A 14284-nucleotide genomic window follows, 5' to 3' on the forward strand; every position below is an offset into this window, starting at 1 on the left:
TTGTCCTTTGCATGATAAATTTGATTTTCCTGCTATGGTACAAAAAGCACAATACATTAAGCCGTTCATTAACCGAAATGCCAGGCCATTTGACAAATATTTAGTTTGTGCATTGTATTTGCCAAGCTCCAGCTCCACACTGAAAAAAATGAGCAATATTCTCTATTTTATTCTGAGACTGCCTTACATGTCATTGGAATTTTTCTCATCTCTGAGAATTAGTGCTCTGATTTTGCCTTAACCGTCCTTATTAAGCCCAATCCTCACAACTAGTTTCCAACACCATTTGGAGGGGGCTGAAACCCTTGGGAAGTTTAACTGACTGTTTCTAAAGAAAAAATGACTCTTGGGAGAGTCCTACTCCCATGCAGGTGAGAAGGAAAACAGAGCAGATGAGAATCACTGGAAGCATCTCTCTGTGCAAAGAGCAGGCCAGGCTAGAGGATGCAAGGCAAAGGCTTCCACGGGCTGAGGGACCCAGGACGTGGGCAGGATGCCTGGCAATCGTTCTAACCCACTAGCCATTCTGGGATTTCACTATCTGTCTGGGCCAAGAAGGTCTTTGACGCATGGGCTTCCTTTCTGCCTTAGGCGAGTGGGAAGGTCAGTGGTCGCGGGAAACAGAGAGAGAGGGAAAAACAGAGAAGGGAGGGGTTCACATTTGATGCACACACACACAGTCAGCTTTTCTCATGTGAAAAGAACTTCTGGACATCCAGGGGCATTGGCATTAAAAACCTCACCTTAAAGACTGTGGCATATTCGTCAAGGTACGATTGCTGCCCATCAGGCAAAAAGAAAAATGCAAACTATTTTTTCCATTAACCAATAATTATATGTCTAGAAGTTGGGATAGAGAAACATAAAATACACAAAACAAACTAAAACCCAGGGTTCTTCAAATGAAAATATGATATGAAGATGAGTGAAGAAAAATACCAAATGACACTCTATATATATAGTCTTTAGAATATATATATTTTTTTCTAAATATGTATGTCATATTTTATATACATATTTACAAGATAAATGAAAGGATGGAAAGGATTAGAAGCTGAATGAAATGAAATACAAAGACAATTTTAGAATTTCACATACATGCAAAATATAGCTAGAAACAAGGAAATGCTATGTGGTAAATATGGGCAATGAACAGTTAGCCAATTAAAGATGAGACATGGAACAAGAGACAGTTGATTAAAAGTAAAATAAAAAACATGAAAATGTACCATATAAAAAAAAAGGGCAGCAGGATGTTCCATACATATACGGTTTATTTTGAGGGCATCCTAACTCAGACTCACTCATTCCCAAAGTTTGAAATTCCAAGGAGATACCCAAGTGGTGGAAATATGCTACACAGCATGATTCACAACAGCCAGGACATGGAAACAACCTAAACGTCCATCGGCAAATGAACGTATCAAGAAGATGGGATATACAAACACAATGGAATACTACTCAGCCATAAAAAAGGACAAAATAATGCCATTTGCAGAAACATGGATGCAACGAGAGATTCTCATACTAAGTGCAGTCAGTCTGAAAGAGAAAGAAAAATACCATATGATATCACTTCTATGTGGAAGCTAAAATGTGGTACACACGAACCTATCTGCAAAATACAAACAGACTCACAAGGCATCTACAACAGACTTGTGATTGCCCAGTGGGGAGGGAGTGGGATGGATGGGGAGTTTGGGGTTCGTAGATGCAAACTATGACATTGAGAATGGATAAGCAAGGAGGTCCTGCTGTCCAGCACAGGGAACTCGATCCAGTCTCTTGGGATAGATCATGATGGATGATAATATGAGACAAAGAATGGGTATATATGTAGGACTGGGTCACTTTGCTGTACAGCAGAAATGGACAGAACACTGTAAATCAACTACACTTTAATAGTTTTTAAAAAGAAGAAATATGCTACACTTTCCTCATGCTGTATACTTCTGTCTACTGCACTCCAAAAATGAGATGTCTTAAACTTCCCGGACAAAGGAACAGAGTATTTGTGTATTTTATCTAAAGAACAAAATAGAGGCATCTTATGTAGATAATACATTTGTAGTAAGAATAAGATGATGCATAAACATTAGTAGTCAGAGGTCCCCCGGTTCACAATATCTCTTTTGTTCACCAAATAGCTATGTTTTACATATTTTGTACAAAATACAAATGCCATCGCTGGGTGTGCATGAGATGCCATTTCAAAATAAGCTCAACCTGGCCACCACTGTATCTCCATCAGCTTGTTCTTGATCTGCTTCCATGAGAAGGCTCACTTGGGAAACATTATCTCAGGATGTGCTCTCTATATGTAGGATCACTAAATTGGTTCACTCCAGGTTTTTATGTCATCGCCACCCTCCTCAGTGCCCCCTCCCGTGGCCACCAGGCTCCCTACACCTTTTTTCTGCTTTCATGAAAGCTTCACACCTTCTCCTGGAACTAATAAGCAATTCGAGTAAGGAAGCAGGACCCAAGGCTCATTTGCAAAAGTTCGTTGCTGTCCTCTATGCCAGCTGTGAACAAGGGGAATTAAAAAAGCAATGCCATTTGCCTTAGCCCCACAATGATGAAATGCTTGAGGGTGAATCTTAAACAAACACCTGCTACAAGAGGTATACGAGGAAAACAAAATTAAAGATGAATAAAACCGATATGCACTCTAAGGTCTGTGGAATGATTGGTCAACAGGGACCTGCTATCTAGCAGAGAACTCAACCCAAGATGCTGTGAATATCTATGTGGGAAAAGCATCTGAAAGAGAATGGATGTGTGTACATGTATAACTGATCATTTCTGTTGCACAGCAGAAATGATCACAAATTTGTAAGTCAGCTACACATTGAATAAAAAAAAACTTTAAAAAAGATGAACAAAACCAAAGAGCTAAAAAAAAAAAAAAATGGAGATAAACCATGTCCATGGAGGGAAAGCCTCAATATTGCCAAGATGTCAGCTCTTCCCAACCTGATCTACAAGTTGAATGCAATTCCAGTCAAAATGCCAGCGTGTTATTTTAGGGATGTCAATAAACTGATTCTAAAAGTTCATAGAACCAAGAAATATAATTTACCCACCTCTCCCCAGCCTCCCAGGCATTTTTAAATCCAGTCATCAGTGGTGACCTTATTTCTTCTTTTCCTTCCTTTCCCTCCTCACTTCTGTCTCCTTCTCTTTGTCCCTTTCGCTGTCGCAAAACAAACCACATATTGGTTCTTTTCTGGACAGGAAAACTTCCTCCCCCAATATATCCATGGACTTCTAATACTTAATTGCCGACTGCTACTGAGCGTTCACAGCCTCACAAAAACCTCCTGTCCATCATATACTAACAGTTAAGCATCTATAAATCTCTACACCAGGGGATGGCACACTTATTTCTATAAAGGGTCAGATAGTAGACTGTTCAAACTTTATCATTACAGACGTCTCTACCACATATCCTTTCTTTTCTAAGTTTTTAGCACTTTTTTTTTTGAGGTATAGCTTACATACCATAAAATTCACCCATTGTCAGGTATAGTTTAATGATTTTTAGTCAATGTATGCAGGTGGTGTCATTTTCACTCTAAATCCCTTTTTGGAACGGGTACATCCCTTCAAAACATCCTCTCATGCCCATTTGTATTCAATCTGACCTCCAACTCAGGCAACTACTCATCTAATTTTTAAAAACCTGCCTTTGCTAAAATTTCAAATGAATAGAGTCACACAGTATGCAGCCTTTTCTGTCTGGCTTCTTTCTCCAAGCGCACTGTCTTTCGAGGTTTCTTCTTCCTGTGACATGTACCCATGGTTTGGCTCCCTTTTTTTGTGGAACAGGATTCATGAGATGGATACACCACGATGGATTTCTCTCTTCTTCCAGTGATGGACATTTGGTTCACTTCCAGTTTTCAGCTGCAGGAAGAATGCACGGTGATCGAAGAGTACACACATGCAGTTACGAGATGAATCTGTTCTAGGGATCTCATGCCCAGCGTGGGGATTATAGTTAACAAGAGTATATCATATACTTGAAAGCTGCCAAGACTACATTTAAAAAAAAAAAAAAAAAGGTAAGTATGTGATGTGAGGTCTAACGCTATGAAGGCAGTCATCCTGCAACATCTAAGTGTATCAAATCATCACCTCCGGCACCTGAAATGTATACAATGTGATACGTCAGCCGTATCACACATTTTAACGCTGCTGTTTTGTACAAAAGCATCCATGGACAATGCGTACATGAAGGAGTGTGGCTCTGTTCCAATAAAATTTTATTTACAAAAAGCAAGGGGTGGGCCCTATTTGGCCAATGGGCCATCCGTTTCTTGCCCCTTGTTGCTACCCCAGCACTTGTTTTATCAGAATGCCTTCAAACGGGACAATTCCCTGCTACGCCACGTGTAGTTATTTGTTAATAGCGGTCTCCCCACATTCCCCTCAGGTCCGTGAGGGTATGCTACTGTCCTGTTTGGTATTTTTACAGTGCTTTGCTGGTTCTTAACTACAGCACAGGCACAGAGTACACATCTGTTCAGTGCATGCCTGAATTTTAACTGAATAATTCCCAAGACGCACAAGCAATAGGCAGGAAATGTGTCCAATGATTAGAACTTGTTCTGCACTCACGATGTTGGTACTCTGAAGATAAATCATCAAGAACAACAACATAGGATTCTTGTTTTCAAGCTATCATCTTGCATAAGGATTTCAAATCATTCCATAAAATCCATGTGGTAAACCATCTTCTCTCCAGCGTAAAGGTTATCATTGCTTATTTTCCAAAATTACTCTAAGGCACTCTGGAAAACCATTTGTATGTGCTGGACATTTTCAGAAAAGCAACTTTTTTTTAAAAAAAAAAAGTCTTGATGTTTATTAAGAATAAGTCACTCGAATGCCACTGGGTTTATACATTTTTTTCTAGGTACTTAGGAGAGGATGAAGACAACAAATGTAAAACTAAACTCATTTTAACCACTCCCTTAGTCTGAAATACAGTTAATTTAGTGACATTTTAAACCTCCCTACTCCCCAGCCAAAACAATTTCTTTTTAAGCCTGTACTCCAAATACCAGATGCATAACTTCCTTTTCAGAAATATACTGACAAAGCAATGATGTTCCTGCCATTCTCAATGGCTTTTGAAAACTCAGCTCAGACCTTAAAATGACTGACTCATGGTGAAGATAAATGCAATAAAACTGAATTGAATTAACAAAACTGGACCCTGAAGGGAAAATAAGGCTGCCTGAGAATAAGTAGTTGTTACACTGCAGGCGATTCCTGGGAAAGAGGTATAATTTATAATCTGCATCCACCTGTTTTTATGGCATGTTTTAAAGTTCAAGGTGACAAGCAAATTTCTACACAACCAGCCCCAATTCTCCATCCTTTCTCATCCATGCCATCATGCTGATAATTCACAGCAATATTCAGAATAAAGGTCTTTCTTCTCAAGTATAAATGGGGTGACCACAAAATTTATCACTCATTCTAGGATGTGTTTGTGGGTGGAAGGAAAAAGGAATAATTTTATGGAAGCGGTAAGCATCATCCAGAGATTTCCAAGAATGACTGGTCAGCTTAAGTAAAACCAAACGGTTCTCAATTAGAAAACTGAATAAAAAAATAAACTTGCATTGATATGAAATAATGCCACTAACTTAATGGCCAGGAATTAAAAAAAAAAAAGAAAAAAGCAAACACTCCTTTGGAGAAAAGTAAACCCTCCCACTATGGAAAACAGCATGGAGGTTCCTCAAAAAACTAAATATAAAACTACCCTATGACCCAGCAATCCCACTCCTAGGCATTTATCTGAATAACTATAATTTAAAAAGATACATGCACCCCTAAGTTCACTGCATCACTATTCATAGTAGCCAAGACATGGAAACAACCTAAATGTCCATTGACAGATGAATGGTTAAAGAAGATATGGTACATACACACAATGGAATATTACTCAGTTGTTAAAAAGAACAAAATAATGCTACTCACGGCAACATGGATGGACCTAGAGATTCTCATACTAAGTGAAGTAAGCCAGACAGAGAAAGACAAATACCATAGGACATCACTTCTATGTGGAATCAAAAATATGGCACAAATGAACAGAACAAAAACAGACTTGTACACATAAATGCACAGAACAGACTTGCCAAGGGAGGTGGGAAGTAGGATGGACGGGGAGTTTGGGTTTAATAAATGCAAATTATAAGATTTACAATGTATAAATAACAACACCCTACTGTATAGCACAGGGAACTATATCCAGTCTCCTGGGACAGACCATGATGGAAAAGAATATAAAAAAGAGAAAGTACACAGTTGTGTAACTCACTTTGGTGTGCAGCAGAAACTGGGACCTTGTAAATCAACTATACTTTAATTAAGGAAAAAAATTTTAAAAACACCCTTGAGGGGCTGCCTACCCATTGTTCAGAGTCCATGAAATAATGTGTTCATAAATTTAGTAAACAAACAAAAATATGGATCATTTTATATGTGCCAGGAGCTCTGGCTGTTCTTTCAGCAAATGTTTCTTATGCTATTCAAGTCACCTGTCCTAGAAGTTTGACAGGACAAAAGTCAAGCACGACCACATTTAGGGAGAAAGAAATGGATCCAAGACAGTTTTGAGTTTCTGGTTCGGGGTACGCTGCCTTATAGAAACCATCACACCTTGAGAAATGCAGGAGGAGGAGTATTAAGCCATTCGGGTAGTTCATGACTCTTCCTCCTACAATTCTGAGTTTCTCTGGATAATTTCTGATTTATTTCATGTAAAATGAACTCAAGGTATTTGTGAGAAGACTTCCTGGTGTGGCTCAGCAGGTTAAGAACCTGGCCAGTATTCATGAGGATGCAGGTTCGATCCCTGGCTTTACTCCGTAGATTAAGGATCAGACGTGGCCACTGTGTGCAGCATAGGTCACAAGTGAAGTAAAAGTGGCATTGCTGTGGCATAGGCCAGCAGGTACGGCTCCAGTTCAACCCTTAGCCTAGGAACTTCCATTTGCCACAGGTGTGGCCTTAAAGAGAAAAAAAGATATTACTGATTCCAAATGTCTATGACCCATAAAATCAAATACAACGATTAAGACCTCAGTACAGAGTTGCAATAATTTTGGTAAAGGGGTTTGAAAATATGTATGTATATATGTATACAGAATATTTATATTTAAATATAAAGATAGGGATGATATATAGATACATAGTTACATCACTTAAATATATGTAACAGATGTAATTGATATATTAATACATGTATACAGTATCTCTATATCAACATATACTGACTACATCATTTACATATAAATTTATATAGTGATTACATCTTTTACATATAAATTTATAACTACATTTTTTTCTTCATTTTATTGATATAACTGACACATAACACTAAGTTTAAAATGTATAGCATAATTTGACTTACAGCATGAAATTATCACAACTTTGGTGAACATCTATGTCATATAAATATGAAAAAATAAAAAGGATTTTATAGACATATCATGAATTATAAATCTATATATACCTATTCATCATCTCTCTGTATCTATGCATCTATCTTGTGTCTCTTTATCTCTGTGTGACTGTCTATCACCTACCTATACCTCCATCTTCCTACCTTTAATCATGAATTTTGACGAATCCAACAGACCAATTGCAGAAGAAAGACAGAGGCCAAAGTACAGGGTCCTTGAGAGCCCCTTCCATTGGTAAGATCAGAAGATACACTGCTTTCTGGAAGCAGAAAAATGATCATATCCTCAAGACAGCTAGCAGAAGTGCTGCAGTCACAAAATCCAAGGACACGGAGTATTACCACAACGTGCAGAAAGAATACCCTTCATGAATGTTGGTTCCAACTGCATGAGCAAATTGAAGCGTGCCCTGCACCAAGAATTATGGTAACAGTCCGGCCTTTTTTTTTTTTTTTTGAAGGCCGCACCTGTGGCACATGGAAGTTCCCAGGCTAGGGGTCAAAGCAGAGCTGCAGCTGCCAACCTATACCACAGTCACGACAACACTGGATCCTCCACCCACTGAGCATGGCCAGGGATTGAACCTGCATCCTCATGGAGACTAGTCAGATTCTCAGATTCATTTCTGCTGAGCCAGGAGAGGAATTCCCATGGTGCCGATATGGATGTGAACATATTACTGCACAGACCCCAACAGGGTCTTCCCTGGGGTTCCACGGGACAGCCCTTCCCCCATATCCTCTGCTTGAGCTCCAGTGTTACATATTCCATGTATCTTGCAGCATAGTGATAGGAACATTATAACTTGACTAATGAAACTGCTCCAAGTACAAAGGATTTCTGTTCCAGCAAGTTTGCAACAGCCCCTCCCTCAGGTGGCTTTTGAAAATGCTTTGCCATTTTGGTTCTAGGAGTCTTGGATATTTTGGGGGCACAAGCCACCCCTCTCCTTCCATGGCCCTGCAACAAAATTTTTCTGCTCCAAACTCCAACACTGCAACTGCTTTGGCCTCACTATGCATCTGACCGTGGACTTGGGCTAACAAACAATAGCGTTGGTCTTTCAGTCTGAGTTATTCAACCCTTTGTTGTATGTTCTTTAGTGAAGCCTGGCTTCATGGGTTCCCAAAGAAAAGCTAATGATAGATATTTTTTTCCTTTTTCTTTTTTTGGCTGCCCTGTAGCATTATGGAGTTCCCAGGCCAAGGATCAGAGCTGAGCCGCAGCTGCAACCTAAGCCACACCTGCAGCAATGCCAAATCCTTAACCCACTGCACTGGACTGGGGACCAAATCTGTGTCCCAGCGCTTCCAAGATGCCGTGATCCCATTGTGCCACAGCAGGAATGCAGGGGTTTTTTTTTTGTTTGTTTTTTTAAGTAAGTGAATCTTGAGTTCAAAAAACAGAAAATTCCCCAAGAGAGCATTGTCGATAAATTTTAACTGGGATGGGGTTTCCTTTCAGAGTGTACAATTTTCTTCTTTCCCAGGTCCAATCATTCGCTTCATAAGGTCCCATGATTCACTCTCGGCCAGCGACTAACACTGGCACATCTTTCTAAGCAACAGAATCTGTCAGAATGGGGGATGGTCTCCAACCCCACCGGGTTTCTAGTTCCCATTCACGAGGTTTTGGAAAGTGCCTCTGGGCGGTGGCCTCAAATCAATGTGATCTCCTCAAGAGCAGACTTATCGCCTACATCTGAGAAGAGCCGTGACACAGGGGATACTGATCCAAGAGAAGGATGCTTTACAGGGAAATGGGGGGGTCACTCGAGAGAGAAGAATTAATGACTCAAGAAAATGCAGTCACAGACCTGGATGTGTTTCCAAATGGGACTTGGCCCCTTTCCGTGGTTAGAGAACTCCAAACATCACCACCACGCCTCCCTTGGTTTGTCAGCTTTTCTTGTCCATTTACTGGAGTCTCTCTTCCAAGCAGGCTTCATGTTATCACCGCCACTGCTAGAACTTACACTATCCTCATTCTTACTGTGCATCACAGTACAAAGCGTTCCGACTGACAAGACAGCATGTCTGTGCTCAGCAGAATCATGACCCCACAAAGATGTCCATGCCCAAATCCCCAGAACCTAGAGAGAGTTGATAACCCAAGGTCTCCAGTAGGTTTTGCAGATGCAGTTGAGAATCTGAGATGGTGACAACACTGTAAAGCAACTGCAACATTTTGTAAATTTTTTTCATTTAGAGGATAGTTGACTTACAGCGTTGTGCCAATTTTGGCTGCACCACAAAGTGACCCAGTCATTCATGCATATACAATCTTTTTCTCATGTGATCATCCATCGTGTTCTATCCCAAGAGACTGGATAGAGTTCCCTGTGCTGGACAGCAGGACCTCCTTGCTTATCCATTCTCAAGGTCATCGTTCGCGTCTACGAACCCCAAACTTCCCAACCATCCCACTCCCTCCCCCTTGGCGACCACAAGTCTATTCTCCAAGTCCATGATTTTCTTTTCTGTGGAAAGGTTCATTTGTGCCATTTATTAGATTCCAGCTGTAAGTGAAATCATGGTTTCTTTCTGACTTACTTCACTTAGTGGGAGAGTCTCTAGTTCCATCCATGTTGCTGCACATGGCATTATCTTGTCCTTTTTTATGGCTGAGTAGTATTCCACTGTGTATATGGACCATGTCTTCTTAATCCATTCCTCTTTTGATGGATGTTTAGGTTATTTTCATGTCTTGGCTATTGTGAACAATGCTGCAACGAACTATCAAATATAATTTTTTTAAAAAAAGGAAAGAAGAAGTATCTGAAATGGAGAGGTTACCCAGATGGGTTAAATCTAATCATGTCTTTCAGACCCGATGTGAACAGGAACCCAGGCACTGTCAGTGGCTTTTCAAAAAGGAAGGAGCCCTTTGACAAGGAAGGATGCAGCCCTTACAACCTGGGGACAGCCAGACAGCAAGGAATCAGGGTCCTAGTCCTAAAATGGCAAGAAACTGAATTCTGCCAATGACTAGAATGAGCCAATCAGACCCTCCCCTAAAATCTCCAGAAAGGAACACAGCTGCCAAGACACTAACTCTTTGCCCAGGAAGACCCATGTTTGCCTTCCGACATACATCAATGTGAAAAGACTTTAGTATCTTTCCAATAAAGCCAGACGAACCACGGAGAAAATGAATTACAACAGGGGAGTTCCCGTTGTGGCTCAGTGGCTTAAGAACCTGACTAGTATCCATGATACAGGTTCAATCCCTGGCCTCGCTCAGTGGGTTAAGTATCCAGTGCTGCCACAAGCTGTGGTGTACGTTTCAGATGCAGCTCTGATGTGGCGTTGCTATGGCTGTAGCTCTGATTTGACTGCTACCCTGGGAACTTCCACACACTGAGTGCAGCCCTAAGAAGACCTCAGAAAAAGAAAAAGGACAGAAAACGCATGAAACAGAGAGGTGCCCTCTTGGTGGAAAGCTCAGTGGCAGATACCCTCAGCGGCACACAGGATGCAGGAAAGATGAAGGCGTACAACCATCCTAGACTCCAACTCTTTGCTGGGAAGCTGCTTTCTGAGATTCTGCAGACACTGAGGACCCAGGGAAAAACACATTCTTTTCCGTAAAACCCATCAAGCTGGAGACAGAGAAGAAAATGACATCAAGACAAAGCTACTGGAAAGATTCTTCTGTGGGGTGGGCGGTGAGGAACAGGTGAAAGGAAAACACATATTTTGATGGTTGGTGAAGAGAGGGGACCAGAGACGGAGGAACAGTATTCCATGACTGGACAGCTGGTGGTTTAACTCTTCAGAATCATCTACACATGGAGCTTCTTACCATGGATCCATTTTTCCTTTCTTTTATTTATTAATTTTTTATTTTCGGGCCACACCTGCAGCACATGGAAGTTCCCAGGCTAGGGGTCGAATCAGAGCTGCCGCTGCCAGGCTATACCACAGGCACAGCAATGCGGGATCCAAGCCATGTCTGCAACCTACACCACAGCTCACAGCAACACTGGATCCTTAACCCACTGAGCGAGGCCAGGGATCGATCCCTCATCCTTATGGCTACTAGTTGGGTTCGTTACCACTGAGCCATGACAGGAACTCCACCATGTATCCATTTTAAAGCTAAAATCTGATAACATATGAGCTTTTCTTCCCCAGGATGCCACAGACACAATGTAATACTTCACACTTGGAAACAATCTCTTGGCAACGTGTATAATAGATAAGTTGATTGGTAGAATACCCATGCACATTTTTCTGTATTCTCAAATGACAAATAGAGATATCTACATAGGAAATTGAGCAAAGTATATGACAAGGCTTTTGTTTTTGTTTTTTAAACAGAGAAAGCAGAATTCTGCATCAAGAAATGACAAGATCATCCAACAAGTTAGAAAATTGGGAGTTCCCGTTGTAGTGCAGCACAAACAAATCTGATGAGTTTCCATGAAGATGCAGTTCAATCCCTGGCCTTGCTCAGTGGGTTAAAGATCTCGTGTTGCTGTGAGCTGTGGTGTAGGTCATAGATGCAGCTCGGATTGCATCCTGAGTTACTGTGGCTGTGGCATAGGCCTGCAGCTGCAGCTCTGACTGGACCCCTAGCTTGGATACTTCCGTATGCCATGAGTGTGGCCCTCAAAAGCAAAAAAAAAAAAAAAAAAAAAAAAAAGAGAGAGAGAGAGAAGAAAGAAAGAGTTGCAAATTATGAGTTCCTACTGTGGTGCGGCGGGTTAAGGATCCAGCATGTCTGTGTGCTTGTCCCCAGCCCGGCACAGGGGGTTAAGGGTCAGGCATTGCCATAGCTGTGGCACAGGTCTCAGCTGCAGCTCAGATTCAATTCCTGGCCTGAGAACTTCCATAGGCCTCGGGTGTGGTCAAAAAGGAAAAAAAAAAAAAGAAAATTGCAAATTAAAATAGAAGTGAATGATTTCATGAGTGTCAGTTTGTCCGGTATCAACATCTCAGAGTCCTTATCCTGGCAAACCAGGGGGAATGTGGAAATCCTTGTCTATTCCCCCTCCTTTTTCTAAGTTATAGTTGATTTACAGTGTTGTGCGAAATCACTTACCTCTGAAAAGACTGTGCATGTTAACTTTCGAAAATAACTTTGTCCTTATATATTAGGTGAAAAAGGCATACAATACCCTGAATCATCTATTTCTGCTTTTAAAATATTCCTTGATCCCAAATAGCACTATGCTCTCAAGGAGAATCTAAACAGCATATATATTGTAGCACTGCAGGCAAAAAAAGAAATAAAACCGAAAACCATGTCTGCAGGCAGTAAATCCTACAAAGAACGGAAGAGCCTACTGATACAATGTTACGTTGTATGATCTATTCTCTTAATATGACACTGTGAGGGTGTTAAAAAATATCAACTCCATCTCCACAAAGTCTAATATTTCTCCAAAATGTCTAATTTTGTTGGAGTACATGCATAATATGTATATTATTTATAGATTTTTTTCCAAAGCCATGTACTCTAAATTTTTTTATGAATAGATTTAAATTTAGGACAATTATTTTAAAATGCTGGATTGTTTATGTTTCAGATAATAATTGCTCCTGCGAGGCAAGAAAGAGCCCTTGGAAAGATTCAAAGAGGCAATGTTTTAAAAAAAAAAAAACCCTGTCCCAGCCCCAATCAGCCATGATGCAGTAAAATGTCACATAAAATGTCATATATACACATGGACTGTATTCTTTTCCTTATACATCCTGTAACATATTAGGGATATATTTGCAAATAAGGATATTCAGAGATAACATCATTAGTCAAGAAGCTAAATTAAATCCATGATACAATACAAATCTCATCTGTAATTTGCGATTTTTTATAATAGTCAATTTACAATGTTCTGTCAATTTCCACTGTACAGCAAAGTGACCCAGTTGTAAGTATATATACCTTCTCTTTCTCATATTATCTTCTATTATTCTATCACAGGGATTGAATAGAGTTCCCTGGCTGGACAGCAGGACCTCACTGCTTACCCATTCTCCATTTCATAGTGTGCATCTAGGAACCCCAAGCTCCCCGTCCATCCCACTCCCTCCCCCTTGGCAACCACAAGTCTGTTCTGAGTCTATTTTTGCGTCTATTTTTTTTTTTAAACTATCCCAGGGAACGAGTTCCCCTGGTGGCTCAGTGGGTTAAGGATCCAGTGGTGTCATTGCTGCGGTTTGGGTCACTGCTGTGGTGCGGGTTTGATCCCTGGCCTGGGAAATTCCACACGCGAAGGGTATAGTCAAAAACACTAAATGAGTTCCCACTATCGCACAGTGGAAACGAATCCGACTAGTAACCATGAGGTTGTGGGTTCGATCCCTGGTCTCGCTCAGTGGGTTAAGGATCTGGCATGGTGAGCTGTGGGGTAGGTCACAGATCCCGCGTTGCTGTGGCATAGGCTGGCACCTATAGCTGTGATTGTACCCCTAGCCTAGGAACCTCCATATGCCACAAGTGTGGCCCTTTAAAAAAAAAAAAAAGCCAAAAAAAATTACAACTCCGTGATTTGTAGCATATTCACAGGGTTGTGTAACATAACCAAATTTCAGGAGTTCCCGTCATGGCGCAGCAGAAACAAATCCAACTAGGAAGCATGAGGTTGCAGGTTCAATCCCTGACCTCGCTCAGTGGGCTAAGGATCCAGATCTGGCATTGCTGTGGCTGTGGCATAGGCTGGAAGCTACAGCTCCGATTTGAACCCTAGCCTGGCAACCTCCATGTGCCACGGGTGTGGCCCTAAAAATACACAAAGACAAAAAAAAAAAATTACATGTCCTAAGAACGTGGCTATAGATAGGTAGATGATG

The 14284-nt window shown here is 40.8% G+C and overlaps 1 long non-coding RNA gene across 3 annotated transcripts in view; it reads right to left on the minus strand.

The window, feature by feature from the left end:
• LOC146394339 (uncharacterized) overlaps window positions 1–14284 on the minus strand; it is a 52879-nt gene that overhangs the window by 14872 nt on the left and 23723 nt on the right. The window contains exon 3 of one of the 3 annotated variants that reach the window (XR_014836225.1): window positions 1882–4041. The exons of 1 other annotated variant lie outside the window; for it this stretch is intronic. This is a non-coding gene — a long non-coding RNA (uncharacterized LOC146394339). Of the gene's footprint in view, window positions 1–1881; window positions 4042–14284 lie in introns of those variants that run through there. One more of the 3 variants, XR_014836227.1, reaches the window with a different exon arrangement.

This window comes from Sus scrofa, chromosome Y (assembly GCF_054392235.1).
Source record: "Sus scrofa isolate SSC_HxYL_T2T_F1_AM1 chromosome Y, Sscrofa_HxYL_maternal_Yorkshire_Landrace_v2.0, whole genome shotgun sequence".
NCBI classification, from domain to species: domain Eukaryota; kingdom Metazoa; phylum Chordata; class Mammalia; order Artiodactyla; family Suidae; genus Sus; species Sus scrofa.